Source organism: Peromyscus leucopus, chromosome 4, assembly GCF_004664715.2.
Source record: "Peromyscus leucopus breed LL Stock chromosome 4, UCI_PerLeu_2.1, whole genome shotgun sequence".
NCBI lineage: Eukaryota > Metazoa > Chordata > Mammalia > Rodentia > Cricetidae > Peromyscus > Peromyscus leucopus.
Window position 1 is genome coordinate 40,994,214 of NC_051066.1, and position 19,704 is coordinate 41,013,917.

Below are 19,704 nucleotides of genomic sequence, written 5' to 3' on the forward strand. Positions count from 1 at the left end.
AGAAGTGGAACCATGATGAAAAAGAGTATTCCCTTCCTGCTCACTGTGTAACACTAGTGGCCTTACACCTGAGGTGTGAACTTTGGTAAGGACAAGGTTTGCCTTTTGAATGCTGCTGCTCTCTTACTAACTGCAGAGCAGTCAGCAGCTTGTTTAACTCCTAGAGGCTCATTTTCAAGTTTTACAAAAGGGAACTGGACTGTTCATTATCCCACTGTATGGGAATTCTGGTAGGGATTGATGTTATACCTGCTCAATCTGCTTGACCGGGTAGGTTCTCTAAAGGGCCCATCCTGAGAATGTTCCATAAAGTGTTGAAAGACAATGAGATCGCAAGAGGCTGGTAAACTCCAGAGAGGAGAACAGAAGTTTCCACGGTCTGTACATATTACCTGTTCTTTCCTCCACATTCCATCTCAGCCAATACCTCTGGCTTAGCACCACTCTATGTGAAGGACAATATGGGTCTGATGTTCAGGGCCCCACTCTCCAAACTCAGAGGGATAGGAGTTTTGTCGTTTGCCTAGCCCCTCAATTCCCCGCTGACTAACTGCTGACTTGAAATTGAATACACACAATTCATGACTGATGGTAAAAATCTATTGATACTGCATTCTAAACAGTCGAACAAACACCACTTCTGATGTCCATGCTGAGAAGCTCTATCTTGAAAACAAGCAACTATTCTGCCGGTTGGACCCCACTGCCTACCTTTCCATCACTTACAAACTTTTGGAAGATGTGTTTTCACATGGAGATTGACAATGCTGGGAAATAGTTTTCGGGTTTCATCCAAGAAGAAAGAAAATATACTGAATGGAAATTTACTTTGTTTCTTATCTCTATAGTAGTCGGATGTTGACAATGTCATGGTTTCATAGGTAACCAGGGGAGACCAGAGCCCACTCCTTGCCTCCAAGAAGAAATGTACCTAAAGTTGCCACTAAGAACCCTTTGGGAATAAATGAGGGAAAATATGGTCTAGCAATAGCAGCACAAGAGGTTTTCTAAATGAAAACACTCTGTGCATACAAACCATAGGAAGCACAGATCAAGAAATGTTAGCTGTTAGGAGAAATTGCTTTGTCAGATATTTTTGGCTTTATGGAATTAAGATGTATTTTTTAAAACTGTGGAAACAGAAATGCCATATCACGGTGATTTTCCTGAGAAATAGCATGCCAAAAGTTCATGTTTGGAACCACATAGTGCCCAACTCTCTTTTGGAAGCCTGTAATCATAAAATCAGAACTTGACAAGCCAGATAAAACATTGTAATTTTTGATCACTGCCTTTCAAATTTTAGGCATTGGGTACTGGAGTAATTAAATATTTGCATAAATATACTTCCTTATTTTACATTTAGAGTATGTTTTTAATTATTATAAAAGTAGTGAAGCTAAAATTCACTTCTACTTTCTAGTGAGTGATACATCATTCCTGGGAACAGAGGTTTAAGAAAATTCTATTCAGGGAGAAACCTGAGATTCAATTAAAGTTTTATATTAGTTTAAGAAAGGAATGTTAATGGAATCTTCATGTATTGTTGAATAGAATAGCTGTTGCCAAATTTATACATTTTTTAAAGCAAATCAGATAGCTTGGTATACTGAAAGGTTGATACTCAAGAGGGTATGAAAAACTTTTGTAAAGTTGAACTAACTATTTGTATGCCATTATCAACATAAATTTGGTTTACTTATGGCTGTGGGATAAGTTCTTTCTGTACTTAAGAATGTGTTTCTATGTTTTGTTGTATGTGGTGTGTGTGTGTATATGTGTGTGTGTGTGTGTGTGTGTGTGTTTCCATGCTTGTGTACACAGTGAGTATATGAGCTTTAATACAGTGTTTTTCTCAGTCATTCTCCATCTTATTTATTTTGAGACAGGGTCTCCCAATGAACCTGAACTGGTTGGACTGGCTGGCCAGTGAACCGCAAGGATACTCCTGTCTCCACTACCCAGGCACTGGACTCAGAGGTGGGGCCAGTGTGCCTGGCTTTTTATGAAAGTCACGGGGGTCTGAACTCAGATTCTCATACTTCCAGCTGAGCACCCCAAATGTGCTGTCTTAATATGTTATCCTTTGTCAGTGTGAAACATGGAGGGAAGGAAAGACACACACAAAGTAGCAGAAGAGGGGCGGGGCCATGACCATCACACCGCCACAGTTCTGGACTTGGTGGTGTCCACTCTTCTTTGAAAACAGACTCTAAACTAGTAGGAAGCCTCCATTGTTCTCTTTCCATAAGAAACAAACAAACACCCGATGGGACGTTGACAAGAATTTCAAGGACAAAGCTAGTTGGATGACTACATTTTGTTGTTTTGAAACAGAATATGTTGAAGAAATTATTTCACCAGGCTGATATCAGGAGAGCAGACTTCCCTGTCTGATAAAGATTAAAAAAAAAAAAAAAAAAAAGCAGTTTGAACCAGGCCCAATCCTGTTAAAGGTACAGGTTTGGAAGCATGTGAATAATGAGATCTTTGCTTGCTTAGTTTCACTTGAAGAAGAGAAATGCAGATGGAGACCTGGGGCCAGCCTCTGCAATACAGTTTAACGGGATAACAAGAGGCAGAGCTAGCGGCCAAGTGGTTGCTCTGAGAGTCCAGAAGAGTCTCAAAGCTCTAGCTGAAGACAGTATCCGTCTTGATGAGAACAGATGGCATCTAGAATTCAGAGACTGCGTTATGACAATGCCATGAGTGGGGCATACTGTGGAAGTGCCCACACACGGGCCTAGAGAAAACGCTGAAAGAAAAAAGTGCTTTCAAAGATTAGAGTGATGAGGACATCTTGATGAGAGAGAGAATGGAATAGCAAGGTGTATGAAAGCATTCCATCTGAGGATAAAAACAAGTTTTACTCAAACATTTTCATCTATTGCATCTTGTATGAGCAGAGGGAAGTCAGGTGTCTAAAATCACTGAAGGCTTTACCCCCTGATGGTTCTGTCTTCTCGTAGAAATACCGCTCAGAAAAGCACACGTCAATTAATATAAAGATTTAATAGTGCCTCACAGTCTCTGAATGCTCAGCAATCATGTATAGATTACAACTAATCCACATTGGGTGGCACTTATTCTATGCACATCACTTCACTCTGTACTTTATTTTGACACTTCCTTCTTGCTTTTATACATTATAATTACTAGGGAAATAGATATAACCATGTGTAGTTGTATACACTTACTTAGTTTTTACATTTCTTCTCTCTGCTAATAAATTGAAAGCTTTGTGGGAAAGTTTTCTAAAAATCTCCTAGTTGGCTGAGGATGTGGACTGGTGTCAGAGTTCATGAATAGAATAGGGAAGGCCCTAGATTCTGTCCCCAGTAGACCAAACAAAAAGAAAAGAAAAGGAGGAAAGGAACACACCTGTAGGTCAATACCTCAGGATTCAAAACCTACTTCACCACTTCAATGTATAGTCTAGGGCAGACCACCTAACCTGACATTTCTTCTATAAAACATGAGTTACTGCATCAAGTCTGCTTACCTTGGGGGTTTGTGAGAAGCAAGGACAGTCACATCACAGGTATGAGGGTTTACAAATCACAGCAGCTATGCAAAGGTAAGAGGCTATTTCCATTGCCTCTGACATACTAATATACCCTAAAGTCACTCTATGAATATGTGCTTATTCAAGGCATGATCTTCAGATAGGAGAACTCCTGCACACAGCAAACTGACCTAGAATAAGTGTCTGAGGCAATCAGGAGCTAAGAATTTGAGGAAACCAGTGAACCAGGAGAGCGGGCTGAGGATTCCTTAGACACAAAGGTGGTACAGAAACAATCCCTCTAGATATGAGAGGCTTTAGCACTCAGGACTCCTAGTGGCATCTAGTACTAGATAAACTCGCACCTTCCTCACCCCCAACTCCGTCCCCCACCCCTGCCAAGAGCCTATGACACTAAAGAAGTGAGGGTGTCCAGATCAACAGCAACTCCATTCCTGGCACTTTTGGGTTCCCATGCACAAGCTAAAGACTTACCAACATTTCCCTGTCTTCATTTTTATTAGCAGTGTTGCCATTTTTAAGGCAACAACAATAGCCAAACCTTCCCTTTCCTTCCATTTTGACTTATTTAGCGTGGCACTTGAATATGAGTTCCATACACTTCAGTAGCTGCACTGAGTTCCCAGCTGCGGGGGTAAGTACTGTCTATCTATAACCAGCTATGAAGACTTGCACTGTGGAGACTCAGGCAGGCGCATTTTGTAAGTTCACTCCCAGCCCCTCCATAGTAACATTCATTCTAGGAAAGTAGCTTTTGCCAAAAATATCTGTAAGTTAAACTAATCATCTCCCAGCCATGAATTTTTAGCAGTGAAATCAAATCAATCTGATCAAATGAAGCCTTGCAACACCCATTCTCAATAATGCTACATACACACGGTGTGGAGTCAGCAGAGGCCGATCTACAAGGGAATGAAGGGAAGCGGAAGGGTCGAGCATGAATTTTAACTGTGTACCACTGTCCTTAAAACAAGGCCCCCATGAGGTGTGAGGCTTAGGCCGCACTAGGCCAAGATATGTCCCTGGTGACACAAAAAGAGAGACAGATTGCGCCTCTCTGGGCAGGCACTCTCTCCACTGTCACCTTCACATAGAAAAGGACAAAGTCTGTAAAAGAGGTGGCTTTCGAGAGCACTGCATAACCATTATCAGGGTCACGTTTCATAGCAGCACCATTTATAGCTCTGGGAATCTGTCTACAGCCTCCCCCAGCACCAACTCTGAGATGGCGGTACTCCTGCAGCTCTCCAGTTTCAAGGAAAGTTCCAGGCTACAGCTCCAAACTGGAGGCTACTCTGGAAGGAAGGGATAAACAAACCAGGAGAACAAAGCAGGCCCTTCTAATGGACTCGTCAGAAACAAAGCAATTATGAACATCATATGATTAAAAAGAAGAGTCATTTAAATAATGAACTCTAATTTGGCTACTTAGCAATTCACTGTTTAGCAATTTGCTATTTTTATTACATTTTAAATCAATCCATCTAACAGAATTTCTCCCAACCCCACATAGCACTATTTCACTGCTGTAAACCTATATTTCAAGGCAAGACAATAACTTTCTATAATAAAGTGGTAATAAAAAGACTACCAATTATCCCAGTATTTTCTCAAAATAGGTAGACTTTCTTTCATGCCTTAATTTTATGTTTTCCTTTGCCCCATACTAAAAGCTTGGCGTAATTATCCCTGAACAGGTTGAGCGCAAGGTCTCTGCAAAATCTGCTCAGGGTGATTATTTAGCTGGGATTTTTCCCCCCCTGTATTTGCAGAATTTAGCTGATACTGTTAGAAGCGGTTTATCAAAATAAATGCTTGATTGGCTTTAGCAGTTTTTCGTAATTGAAAAAATAAAGAAAAAAGAGTTTTCTAATAAATGGAGGGAGAGAGAGGTTAAATACTTTAATTACTAACTTGCAAAAAGATTTCCATTTGAATATGGAAACAAAGTAAAGGGGTCCCCCATTTTTATGGGACTAGAACCACTCTAGAGGATTTAATGATACTGCTGGGCAGTGCAAACTGTGGGACTGAATAATGTGATTTCTAAGCAGACGTCCTTAAAATTTAATAGTGTTAGGGAATACTTAAAGTCAGTTAGTTTTAAAGGGAAGTTTACATATGCAAATTTGCAGGGAAGAAATTAAAATAGTGAGTTCTTTTAAGGATAGATTTCCATTTTTTTTTTTCTCTTAAAAAGGAAGGCTAATTACATTGGAGTTACTGGGGGATGTGAGACAGAGATCCAGAAGGACCTGGAAAGGAAGGTGGCTAGATGTCCACGGAAGCCCAGCTAAATACAGCTGCCCTCTGAAGCACACTGCAGATTTCTGACCCTTGAAGTCCTGTGCTCATAACATGTAGGCTCCTAAGTGAAGCCTTAACAAGAGCAGGTCTTCTTAAGCTCCAACAGCCCTCCTTGCGGCTGACTCCAGTCATGCATGGGCATTGAGCTATGGAAAGCCACGTTAATGTTAACTTGATTTCATGAATGCACTGGCTATGGAATGTACTTCCAGAATGCAGATTTCATAAACAAAGGAAGCTCCATCCTTCTAAACATCAGTTAATTCCACCTAATCAGACCCATTATCATCAGTAACCCTGCCACATGGATTACCAGCATTACACAGCAGCCATTACTAATTAGCCCTGCTTCCTAACTCCACCAGCTCAGAAAAGCCTGTGCACACTGTGGTATTAGAGAGTCTGCTTGGAATTGCTGTTTTATTTGGAAAGGGAGGGGGGAAAAATCCGTGTTCTTCTCCAGCTGGCAGAGTTTTCCTAAATTAGATTAACTTTTAATTTAAATTAAAAAAAATTAAAAGCTTTACACAAAGAGACAGTAATTGCCCATTTGAAACATCCCCAAAAAAGGTGATTGAAGGGTACAGTAATATGCTTACATGAATAATAAATAATACTTAGCATTTAGATCGAGCTTCCCTCATCAAATCACTTCTTTTTCAGCATGAACTAATTCACACATTATCCTTGCAAGAAAAGTAAAATTAAAGAATACAATGTGTCTCTCACTAAAAGTTGGGTAAACTGAGGCATAATGAGATTAATTTCATAATGATATATCAATTTCAGAACGCATACTCTCAGCCATTTCCATATAGGATCAGTGTGTGTTCGGCATCTAAATCTGAAATTAATTATTGCACCAGGCACTGATGGGTCCTTAAGGATGTTGCATGTGCTAATTCTGCCTCACATAGCAATGAAGATTGGCTATGAAGATTTACAAACAATGCAAAGCATTTTTAAAATAGGTTAATCTCCACATTGGTATTAATTATACACACATACACGCAAGCACAGTTTATCACAAATGTTCAATACAATTATTCACCAACAGAAAGACTTAATCAGCTAACTACAATCAATCTAATAGAACATTTCCTATATTCTCTAAGGAAATGGAACCATAACCTTAACTAGGTATTCAACTGGAATTAAATATTCTAAAGACCTTGAAGAGGTATAAATGGTGAGTAATATCTGAGGCAGCATTTTGTAGCTCAAATTACATAGAAATAATGTACTTCCAAATGTACACAGATTCAACCTTTTTAATATCACAGAAAGTAAAAAAAAAAAAAAAAAAAAAAAAAAACTTGGGCTGGGCTGTTAAGGTGCCTGGTACACAGTCTGAAAACCTTTATCCAAAGCTCAGAACCCAGTTGGTGGAAGGAGAGAGGTGACTCCTGCAAACTGTGCTTGGACCTACAGATGTGTGTCCTGTACGTGTGTGTGTGTGTGTGTGTGTGTGTGTGTGTGTGTGTGTGTACAAACACCAAATACATAAATTAATTAATTAAATGAAACAAGAAAACTTCTCAGGCCGAAGATACTGATTTTAGCTCTCACATCCATGGATGGAGGAATGAGTGACAAGATGATGGCGCACTACAGCAGCTTTGGTCATTTCTAAATGGATGCCTATCTTTATCCTACTCACAACAGGAATCGCTTCTAAAGCCCATGGTAACATATGTTTTCATCACATACAGAAGCTGGAGAAACAATAGCCAGAAGTGCCATATTCTTCAGAGATATGCAGCCCACACTGTGGGAACTACTAATATAAGAGGCTAAAAACCAACATGTTCTTCAAACACCTATGCTACACAACTGAAATCCACCAGTAAAAAAGAAAGTGGTGCAATCAGTTTCCTAAAATCTTCCAAACAGAAATTCCTTGAAGGAAATTTAGATCTTCACAACTTGTAGACCTCAGGGAGAAGTTATAGGCAAGTCGTCCACTTTAAGATAAAAATGCTAGGAGTAAGCAAGCCCGAGCATGATCTTAATTATCACATAAGGGCAGAGGTCAATTCCTAAATATTAGCAACAATAGACAGATATACAGACAAATAGATGTGTGCATGTGAAATATAAAAATTAATATGCACATACACATAAATGTAAAACTTGACAATATGGACATTTCTAAAAACCTGTAGAAATGAGCATTTTTATAAAGACTTCTAGAAGTTTGATTTCTTTTTTTTTCTTTTGTCAACTTTACAGATAAAACACAAGATGGCATTCCCCAACTTTCAAGCAAGACTCAAAAGTATTTATTATGATGATTTTCTTCCTCTCCTCAAATTTTTTTTTCTTTTTTTTTTTTCCCCTATTAAGGTAGAGACAAAATATCTTGGTATTTTTTGTTTTGTTTTTTTCCCCCATACCTGGCTTAGAATTAAAAGTAGTAAAATTATGCTGAGCACTAAAGGAAATCTAACATCTGAAAATCTATTTTAATCGCATTCATAAGTAGGTGTTTTTGAGTTGTTAGAGCTTTCTACATTTTTCCATTTCTCTTCATCTGGTGACTTTACATGGTGGCAAGAAAGCCTTATTTTAGTTCTCCTCATCATAATCCTGGTGCCTCCAGCAGCCTTAGGCATCTGAATTACATTTTCAGCTTCCTCTGGGGCTCTAGGAAGCTCTGTTAGTACTGCATATTACACACAAGTTACTTTAAATGCCCTTCTAAGGCCCGTTAAACGCTACACAAACTTTATACTTTAAAGCGCTAATGTTTAACTGATCTGCCACTAAACTCAAGCTCTTGGCTCATCTGGTTTTCCATGTTGGTGATTTTCACCCATTATTACCTGAGAATGGACCCTTTTAAAAGAACTATATTTTGAAACAAGGATGTGAAGTCAGAGACTTAATCATTTTATTTAAACTGACATTTTTAATAATCGCAAACAACTTGCTCAAATACTGTTTATTAAGTAAGACTTTTCTACTTACAGTGAATTTTTAGTAATATATAGTAAAAACATTCCTAAATACAAAGATTTAAACTGTTCCTAAATATAAATGTATGTATTCTGTGTTTAAGACTATGGTTTTTTTTTTATAAAGTGAGTTTAAAATACAGTGTTTTGAATATGAGATTCTCATTACTTCCTGCTCTACAGAATTCTGCACATGGCATTTGGATGTACATGCTTTTGGTTTGATAGCATTGTGATCTGAGCCTCAGACACAGCCCAAACATCAGTCTCTGAGACACAATGTGGAAATCACTCATTGTGCACCAGAGAGGCAGCCTTCTGTTGGCTGACAGTATGGCAAAATTTATTTTCATATGTAACATTTTATTGTTTTTTAAGTTCACTTTAAACAAACCTAAATTTATAGCAAATACATTCAAAGGTTTCAACAAACTAATGAATCTTTCCTATTCCTGAAAGCTGCAGTAATGGCGGCAGAATCCACTGTACCTGGAAGTGGAAAAATTAGCATTTTCTTTGCTGTCTTGTTGACTAACATCAGTGAAACTGTGTATTTGTAATGCATTTTTCTTTAAATTTTATTTAAGAATAAAATTTCAATCAATCATATTTTAATTTGGGACACTGAAAATCTAATGAAACCATCAGGGCTACCTTGTGCACCTTTCAACAGTAGTCTTCCATTCTTTCTCTCCCTCTGTTCTCCTCCCTCCTTCCCTCCCCTCCGCCATCTTCATCCCTCCCTCCCTTCTTGTCTCTGTCTTCCTCTCTCCCCATCCCTCTCTATGTCCCCATGCCCCTGCCTCCAGGGGTAGGAAAACTATCTCGAGCACAAGTATTTCAGAGTATGCAAAGCAAAACTACAAGAAAGTGAAAGTTCACCAAGTGAGAAATTTGGAGCTCAAGTGTGGGTGAATGTAAAAGTCATGAAATTACTCATCTCAAATTAAGTGTATCTTGATATCATTGGAGAAACAGTGATGATCTGCAGCAGCTGTGACTCCCCCAAAGCTGGGTCCCCGAGACTGTTGGCATTTTATTTTACCTTCATTTTCAAGCAACTTATCAGTGTTCTATTTCTGGCAACAGCTGTGTTAATGAGATAAAGGAGCTAAACACTACTTAAAGAGTGAGCAGTGACATTCTTTTCTTATAAATGTTATAATAGAATAACTAATATTTTAATAGTTAACAAATTTACATATTTATCAGAAATATATTTAATCTAGAGATAACCAAAGAACTTTAAATATTTTGACTACAGCATTTGGTTATTTGTTTTAAAGAAAATATTTTTCAGAGCCAGCTTTCAATACAAAACTCAGTCATTACATGACAAATCTGATTACAAACTCCTCACTTTAAATAAACCAGGTTTCTGTGGACAGAGGATTCAACCACTGAGAATTCTCAAAAGTAAATTTAATTTGGGGTTGGGGATTTAGCTCAGTGGTAGAGCGCTTGCCTAGCAAGTGCAAGGCCCTGGGTTCGATCCTCAGCTCCAGAAAAAAAAAAAAAAAAAGTAAATTTAATTTAATGTCACAGTATAATTGAGCCTTGGCCACTCCACATACCGAAATTTTAATTAAATTTTAGAAAATTAGAGAGACAGAAAATGTACCTGGTCTACAAACAGGTACATGGTCTAACCGTTCTGCATTCCTATTAACAATAAGAACATTATCAGAAAAGGTGACCCTAACCAATGCCTTAATTAATGGGCACTAGATGATAATTGGGATTACTCCAATTAAGTTTTAATTTGGAAAAATTAACTACAAACTCAGTCATTCAATAAAGTGTTGTCGTCCTCCAATGTGTTTCTAGGCACAGAATATAGCAATTTACTATTGACAAGCACTAACGGAAGAGGTCATTTCACAAGTATAGCATGGACAAAGGTGAACCGGGCAACTGATGAAATCTGTGGCCAAGGCGAAATAGCAATCTCTGAGCCAAATGGTAATAAAGTTACTGAAATGAAGCAATGTAGTTTCTAAACTGAACTGTCATAAAAGAGGATATGGGCTTCAAACCGGCATGTCAGAAGTAATTAAAATATTATTTCTCTGCTTTAAAAAGTTCTGGATAGTTTTAATAGTCTTATTGATTTCTTTTATTCAAACAGCTGTAAGTGAGGTTAGAAGGAGGCTGCTGAGTGGACAGTAGGCAGTGGAGAGGTTTGATGGAGGTGCTGCAAGAGATGGAGCCAGGGAGATGTATTGGCATGCTAGAGGGGACGGGAGATTGCACAGGCAAAATGCTGTACTGCCCCCACAGTACAGAAAGCCAGATGTGGAGGCCAGGCCTGTAGTCTCAGCACTCCAGAGGTGGAGGCAGAAGGATCCAGAGTCCAAGGTCATCTTTGCCTACAAAAAAGAATTTGAAACCAGCCTATAGACACTATGGCTGAAAGAAAGAAGGGGTGGAAGAGAGGATGCAGGGGGAAAGGGGGGAGGGGGGGGAGAGAGGGAGAGAGAAAGATTCAGAAGTCTAGATTCTACTCATGCATAGAAATTGCCCCCCCCTGCAAATGTACAGTAAATTTCCTTGAAGCAAGAGGATAAAGTGAAGACCTCAAAAGACACCACCTCCCCTGAAAAGCCTCAGGTGCTAAGAATCTAGAAATTAACAGTCTTCATAGATTTGCTAGCATATATGATCCTGTAGAATCTAAAGCGTGGATGAAGACACTGGTCACCTCTCCATTTTTTGTCACCCACAGAGGGGATGCAGTACAGCCCAAGCACACATCCACATATCCCTCCAGCAACCAGACACTTCTCTTGATGGGGAAACTCTATCTAAAAGAGCAATATTTGGCCACCAAAAGCTCTCCATACCATATTTTTTTTATGTCAACTACTTTATAACTATCTAAATTCATGAAATGCCTTTCACTTAATTAGATCTACACTCACATTGTGCAATAACTAAGTGGTTTGTCTATGATGAGCTAAAAAGTGCAAAGACTTCTTTTAGTGAGAACACAAAGACATCACCATGGACCTAGAGTTCAGACCAGAGAATCAAGCAAAACAGACTTTCACTTTTCAAGGGAAAAAAAAAGCTTCGTAATTGTCCACAGTATTTGTTATTTCCTAATGCATCGCTGAATTGTGACCCTATCTTACAAACTACTACATGCAACACCCACCTCAGCTGGTAGACCCAAGACATAATCTATGTGACTAAGGGTATATCTGCCCACTAGTTCCAAGACCTCAGATTACATTACCAGAGAAGTACCTGGCTACCAGCCTCTGCCCACCTAACCTAACAAAGTAAATAAGTCCAATGCATTTCCACAATGAAAGTTTGCTATTCTTCTCATCTATTAGAGAAAGAGAGGAAGGAAGGAAGGAAGGAAGGAAGGAAGGAAGGAGGGAGGGAGGGAGGGAGGGAGGGAGAGAGGGAGGGAGGGAATAGTATTTTAAAATGGTCAGGTTAATCAATTCTTTTTTTGTCACACATTTAAAAGCCTAGGGGAAAACACACACACACACACACACACACACACACACACACACACACACACACACACACACACACACACACACACACACACACACACACCAGTTTTGTGTTTATTTTGTTATTGCTTTAGCAATGCTAACCTATACAATATATGATGATCCAGAATGGAACTAATGACACAAATGTTCACTAAGTAAGAATGTTTCAGTATCATTAGACCAATAGAAAGACCCTGCCCCTGAAGTTTTGGACCCTCTAAACAAACATTAAAGCTACAGTGCTAAAATAGTGGCCCACTGGTGTTCCAATAGTAATCAACAGTGCTCTGCAAATACACCACTCTCCTATGTCAATCAACTACTTCCTTTTTTGAGGGGGAGGCAGTAGTGCTCATCCCCATACCTCTTCAAAAGAGAAATCTCTTGCCAGAGGTCTACTATCCTTAGAAACATAGCATCCAACTTACCAAGGATACAACATGCCTCCTAGGGAAATTAAGAAGATCAAGTGGCTACTAGCTGCTTGCCAGACCTTCATTTCCTCTTCCTTTTGTTTGGGCAAGACTAAAGGACCTTCCTCCACAAGACACAAATTTGAACAGAGCTGAAGATCATGGGCAATTAATGTGCTGACCAACAAGACAGTACTCTCTAATTACGTTTTCCAATATGCCAAATGCGATCAAAAATGCGTTTGGCACAGCAAAGAGAGGCAAACTGTAGGCACACCTGACTGCTAGAACACAAGCTGGAGTTGGGCTCTTTGCAAGATTCTGGGCATAGTCAGGTAAAGGAAAGACTGTTGTTCAGTACCAGAAAAAAACAGACATTCAAACAAAACACCAACTGGTTAAATTAAGACACCATACATAAGGATTTAGAGGTCTTCTTTGTCACTTGTACAGGAAGTACACTAACATCTAGCCTGAGAGTTTATCTTGCATAGTTTCCACCCTCACTCAAGGTAATAACTTGGTTAATGGCAAAATAAAGACTCCTAGTGTTGGCTGAATAATCTCAATGACAAGATTACACAAAATCTGTGTTCACCTCTATACACTGGCTTTTCTGGCTACGAAGATCCATCCATTTCAAATCTTTTCATTTCATATAACTCATCATTGTTACACTAAAACTAAAATCTACACACATGCCCTTGTATACACAACAATGGGGAAAGACCATTCATTTTTCATCATATCACTGCAATAAACTTTGATCTGCTTTTTACTCCATAGACATTGCCTGGACTAGCAGACTCTGCTGCTGCTCAGAGCAAGCCCAGTTACTGTAACAAATGTATATCTTACCAGCTTTGGATTTCTAATTGTGTCTAATACAATTCCTTGTTGCATCCAAATACAAAATCAATACCATTTGTCCAGCATGCAGGACAAATGGAATCTATAAATGGTCCTTATTGAGTAATTAAACACCTATTATTGTCATGGGTAGTGAAACAATGAATATGATAAGATAAATTTTTGGAAAAAAAATCCTGTCGTGATTAATAACTCCCTAGGTGTTAAATAAAAATGAGTGCCTTTTGTGCTGTACTGCTGGCAGAAGAACAGGGGCATGAGCAGTTGCCACAATAACAGGCTAACCTTCAACTGAACCCCTTCCCTCAAGAAATTAAATGCTGTAGCAGGACTTTAAATCCCCTCACTTAGAGCTCATTTGCGGGCTGTGTAACCTGCAGTTCCTGAAGAGAACTCATTATCTGCAGGAGAAGAATCCTTTTATAATTTCTTTATGAATGTATATATTGTTTCTATAAAAAAATCCAACTGTCCAAAAAGGATACGAATATTAACTGTGTAAGCAAGGCAAAGAGACCTACGCCAATCAGATTCCGTTTCTGTTACCAGGGACTCAAGAACAGGACTCAATCTGTCATGGAAAACCGGACATCAGATTGAGAATAAGGTTAGAGAAAATGCCTACTTAGAAAAATTATATTAATCTGCTAGGCTGAGACTATTGTTCCTGGTTGTTTTGTTAGTGGTCAGGCTCTCTCTGTCTGTGACTCTCTGTCTCTGTGTCATCTCTTTCTCTCTGAATTCCCATTCCATGACCCCCACACCCTGTCCGCACCTAAAAACACAAATTCCCGACTCACCCACCCCACATGGGACCTTCAGAGCCTTGCCTTGTGTTAAAACTTGAGAAGGATGCAGCAGGAACAACGACAAAATCGCAGAGATGAATTCTACAGATGTGACACTTGTAAAGGGTAACCCTATTTCACGTGTGAGACGGGACAAAAAAGAAAGAAAAAAAAGGCCACTGAGGCAATAACTGCCTGCCGAATTACCATTAAATTGTAAGATTTACAATCAGGAGTACGGTGAGTGCATATCTAATGGAATTTGTCCTAGAAGAATACAAAGTGAATCTCTGAGGCATAAGACCTGTGCAGGTGATATATGTTTCTTTTAATCTTCATTTTAATTAAAAACAAACAAACAAAAACCTTCAAAATACAGGGGGGGGGACAAAAGAACACATTGCAGAATCACAAGCAAACCCCCAGGCAAACTCAGAAGCTAACCTAATTTTAAATGCACTTCTTGTTATCCACTCTCATGTTCCATCAAGAGAGAATTGAGTCTTTCAAATGCAAAATGTAAGACACATGGCCCAACATATATTTAAAAAGCATGCTATCTTGCCCAAGCTGAAGTATTAATACATGAACAATTAAACTTTGTGACTGTCAGATGAGAAAATGCTGAATCCAAACACTTGGCTATAGGTTCCAAGTTTCTGCTTCATTTTTAAAAGTAAATCAAATACACAGAGTTCAATATCAGTATTTTATCCTGTAAGAAGAGCAAATACATTACTATGTTGCAGACAATGACACTCTTGTAGTCAAATAATATTATTATCACTGAGTCTCTATCATTACCACATACAACTTTTGGAAAGGAATTGACCATTTTGGAGGTAAACAGCTTAAAACGTTCCAATGCATTCTCCAGGAGTCACTAAAAGCAAATCCTAACAGTCCTTGCTGCTTGTTAAACACTGGTAAAATGCTGCCCATTTCCACCTCCTGAAAGACGAACATGCAATAAAGCTAACTGGTCAGAGGGATTCACGAGCATTGACAAATGCTTGTAGGAAGAGGAAGGGCTGATTGGCAGTGCCTGAAACCGATTTCTTTAAGGATGGATTTGTTTTGTTTCAGTAAATAGGTGCCTTGGTTAAGCAGTGCCCCAGACACCACTGTCCTTGAATGAGGGAAATAGAAAACTACTGCGCTGATTTTGCAGATCTGTGCTCTGCTCTTCTCACCCCCACCCCCAGAGGATCTGAATTTTATTTTAAAGGATTAACGAGTGACACACATGGCCGGCAATGATAGCCTTGTTCTTTTCAACCTTAGCGAGTCATGTTTGGTAAAGGAGAAGCAGTAGAATTATGTGTACAAGTGGCTATGTCATCAGAGCTTCAAGAGGTTCCGTGCAGAGATGCCTGAGTAAACAGCAGCGTGAAGGATTTTATATTTAACAGACGAAGATCTCTGTCTTTAACACACACGCACACAGAGCCTGCCTCTAGTTACTAAAAGCAAAAAAAAAAAAAAAAAAAAACAAATACACATCATCTACAAGCCAAAAGGATTTTCAGCCCCCACTCACACCAATTTTAACTTAGATTCTAGTCAAAATGATGTACCATTTTCTCACCAAGCATGCCAAGATCTTTGAAAGCTTATCCTAAACATCAGTTGGTAAAAGCTCTATGCTTACAGTGAGCCAGAGAATTTCCAGCTCCCGGTGAAGACCAGTGGACCACCTGATACTTTTTCATCAGGGTGATAAAATTAAAGGATGGCTCTGATTTGCTTGAAGGAGTCTTTCCCTTACTTAGTTGTTTAAAGTACACAGCATTAATACAAAGGGTTGGAGGGGGGATTAAGAAGGCAACTGTAGGGCCTGAGCTAATTGCAAGCTGATTAGATTGTGCCATGCAAGAGTTCTCCCTCCGTTACATACCATCACAAGCTCTGGTCTTTTCCACCCAGCTGCAGCAGCAAACAAGCTGATGTGCTAACAAAGTGGTCAGCTCAGGCACTTGCACAGCGGCTCACAGGGTACACAGACGGCTGCTCTCCATGCAGAGATCCTCCAGCTCCATTTTCCAATCTGATTACACGGCTCCTTGTTCCAGCAGCCTTAAACCTTCATGGCAGTTTACCAACATTTTCATCACTTTTTTTTTCTTTTACAAAGCAAAAGAACTGATAAGCTCTCAGGTACCTCAGATTTCCTAGTCAATGTCTGGCCAGCAGCCAGCACTCCCTCACTAAACAAGCGTTCCAGGCCGCACTACATAAAGCAGACAGGATTTCCCAGACTGCACAGAACTCTGAGAATCTTGCTGTGTGTACAAGTGAACAGCATGTTTCCATCCTTACAGATGTCCACTATTGTGTCTAATCGCATCCAGGAGGTATAGAGACCTATTAAATACCCTGCCTGCTCCCACACCGCTACCCCAAAGAGGCAATACAAGGCAAACCAAGGCGGAGGTGCCCATGAGCTTACTGTTAGCCTATCAGACATGCTCAGGAACTCTGCCTGTTCAACCCTAATAACTGTTTCAAAAGTCCTAGTCTGATTATCTAGACCTATTCCTTCTGTTGCCATGGAAAGGAAACCAGTGACTTCCTATTAAAATCTAAAACACACACACACAAATGAACACAAAGCCACTTTTTAGCACCTCCAAACTTTGGAAGCTCCTTATACCTTAAAAAGAAGACAAGCTAAAAGATATAGAAGTGAAATGATGTCTCTTGTCCATGGCCACCTCTGAGAAATGTTTTTATGCCCTTCAATCCCAAGAAATCGCTCCATGCAGGTAGCACAGGTTACCTGTTTACATTCAGAAGATTAAACAGTGATTACTACAGCATTTCAAGTGGACACCTACAGGCAGGCTTCCTATCTCATACTTTTGAAATTCACTTTTACTCATGGCTCACAGGCCTGAGACGAAAAATAAACCAGGCTGAAAATATGAATTTTCCAGTGCAATAATGTATATGTTCGCTCACTGGGTGCTGGTTCTCAGCCAAGCAACAATAAACAAACAAAAAATAATCACAGAGCCTCCTTCATCCATGACTGATAACTTTCTAACAAAGATAGAGAAAAGGAAAGCAGCTTTTAATGTCTGTGGCTGTTCTGGGTTCATTTTTGCAGACTATCAATAATACAGGGTTTGAGGTAGGGAGGGGTTGGGTTCAGTTTTGCATACTATAGATCAGTAATAAAGAGTCTATGGTAGGGAGGGAAGGGAAGCAAGGAGAGGAGTCTGCAGCTGTGGGGTAAAAAACATAAAAGTTGGTTAGAGGAATGCCTCAGTACTCTAGCTCCTGAGGGAGGATTTGAACTCAGACACTGTGTGGAGAGATTAAGGATTTTAAACACACTACACAGAAGCGTTATTCTTCCTTCCTGATGAGGAGGACTCCTGTCCCCTGGGGATAAAAAAACTCGGCTGAGTGACTGTCACAGGAGTCAAGCAATGGCTGTGTTGCTGACTCGGGAATGGGCTCTGACAGCCACACTGCTTCAGTGGAGCCACAGAAGCGAGGGAGAGCAGGTTTTAGGATGGCAGCATTGACAGGACATGTGAAAGTTAGGAGAGGAGCTGTAGGAGTGAGGCACCAATGAGCAAATGAACCAGCAACTCAAATTCCAGACACCCAGAAATAAACATGGTCCCTTCTTGCAAGTCCATATTGCTCAACACATAAAGGATGTGCTTGTGGCTATACATAATTAGAGCAACCACAACACTTCTGAGAGGACTTTCAAAGAAGATCACATGCAGTTTTTAAACAGATAGGCCATGTTGGGTACATAGCTATATCCACAATACTATAAAACCTATAAACTCAAAGTAAGTATAGGCATGCACCCATACATTTATTTGCATGTGGGTGGTATTCTGCATAAATGACTGTCAACTTAAAATGCCATTCTCTAATTTATATGCAAATTCTACCTCTGGTAAAATAAAAACATATTTTAAGCAGCTTATAGTGCCAACACATTATTCCCATGAATGATTCCTAGTAAACTATTTATGCCAACTGTAGGGATTTTTTTTATGATTTATTGGATGGTGAACGAAACCACTTAAACTATAGTTGTCTGTATGAATCAGTAATTTTCATGTTTCTAATTAAAATGTAAACAGTGTAATGAAGACATCAAGTTTTTAGGCAAATGTCTCTTCCAGTGCCACTTGGGGTATGGTAATTGCTGGAGCAGATCTATGGATGCTCCTGAATCCTCTACAAGTCCAGATTAAAAGCATTACTGCTAAACCTGGCTTCCTCCTCCAGGGAATTGTGTACTCTAACACATTCCCAGTTTGCTTACAGATACACATTGGCACTAACTTTAAACGGTGTTCATTAAAAAAGAAAAACTGGAAAACAAGACAGTAATTTATATTTAAAATGTAGATTGTAAAGTATTTACTAGCAGTCAAAACACTGGCCCTGTATCTACTCAGATTTGATTTCTTGCCATCTAATTGGGGGGTAAGAAAAAAAAAAAAGGAAAAACACGACAACAAGAAGCCAAATAATGTCTACCTTAAATGTCCAGACACAGGAGGACTTTACTCAATGAGAGACCAAGTGAAGCTGATTCCAGATTCACTGATTTTTCAAGACACACTTTGCTTAAATAAAATGAGTTTACAATTTAACAATTCAGAAAAATGAAATAAACTTATAAATGCCATGGAGAAAGCATGTCATTCTTGACAGTATTAAAGAATGTAAAAGTGCTTTGATACATCACTGTAATCTCTCTTCATTTTTATTCAACGTCTATTGTTATATGACATTTGCCACAATTCATCCTACAGCAAATGACCTCTTACAGGCGATTTTAAAAATCATCCCTTCATTACGTACAACTGTTCATTAGGCTTCTCTGAAGTCCATTTTTCTTTGCTATCCATTTGCTTTGCAGAAGCACAACCCAGCACTTGAATAAACGTGTTTATCTTTGGTTGTAATTCTTTATCACCATTCACTGCAAATAGCCCTTACAACTAACATAGTCAACCTCAGCATTGACTGGCTAGAGCAGAAATCTGCAGTGACAGGAAGTCTAACCTGTGGGATGAAAGGTAGATGTTCGTCCACCCAAGCTACCCCAGTCCTGGCCTCAGTGTCTACAGGATGACCAACATGGACAATAGTCACATTATTTTTTACAGGCATTAGAGGCAAGCAGGCACTGGGGTTGGTGTGGGATTGTGGATGGATGAGAAATGTGATGTGTGCAGGGGCATGAGAAGCAAAGAAAGAGAAGAGTGTTACCCTGTCGTCTTTTATTACCAAATAATGCAAACAAACAAGATATTCTTCCACTCTCCTGAGCCCAGGGAAAGGGTT

The 19,704-nt window shown here is 39.4% G+C and overlaps 1 protein-coding gene across 3 annotated transcripts in view; it reads right to left on the reverse strand.

The window, feature by feature from the left end:
* Positions 1–19,704, reverse strand: part of Fign (fidgetin, microtubule severing factor) — a 117,513-nt gene that overhangs the window by 78,977 nt on the left and 18,832 nt on the right. The window lies entirely within an intron of this gene.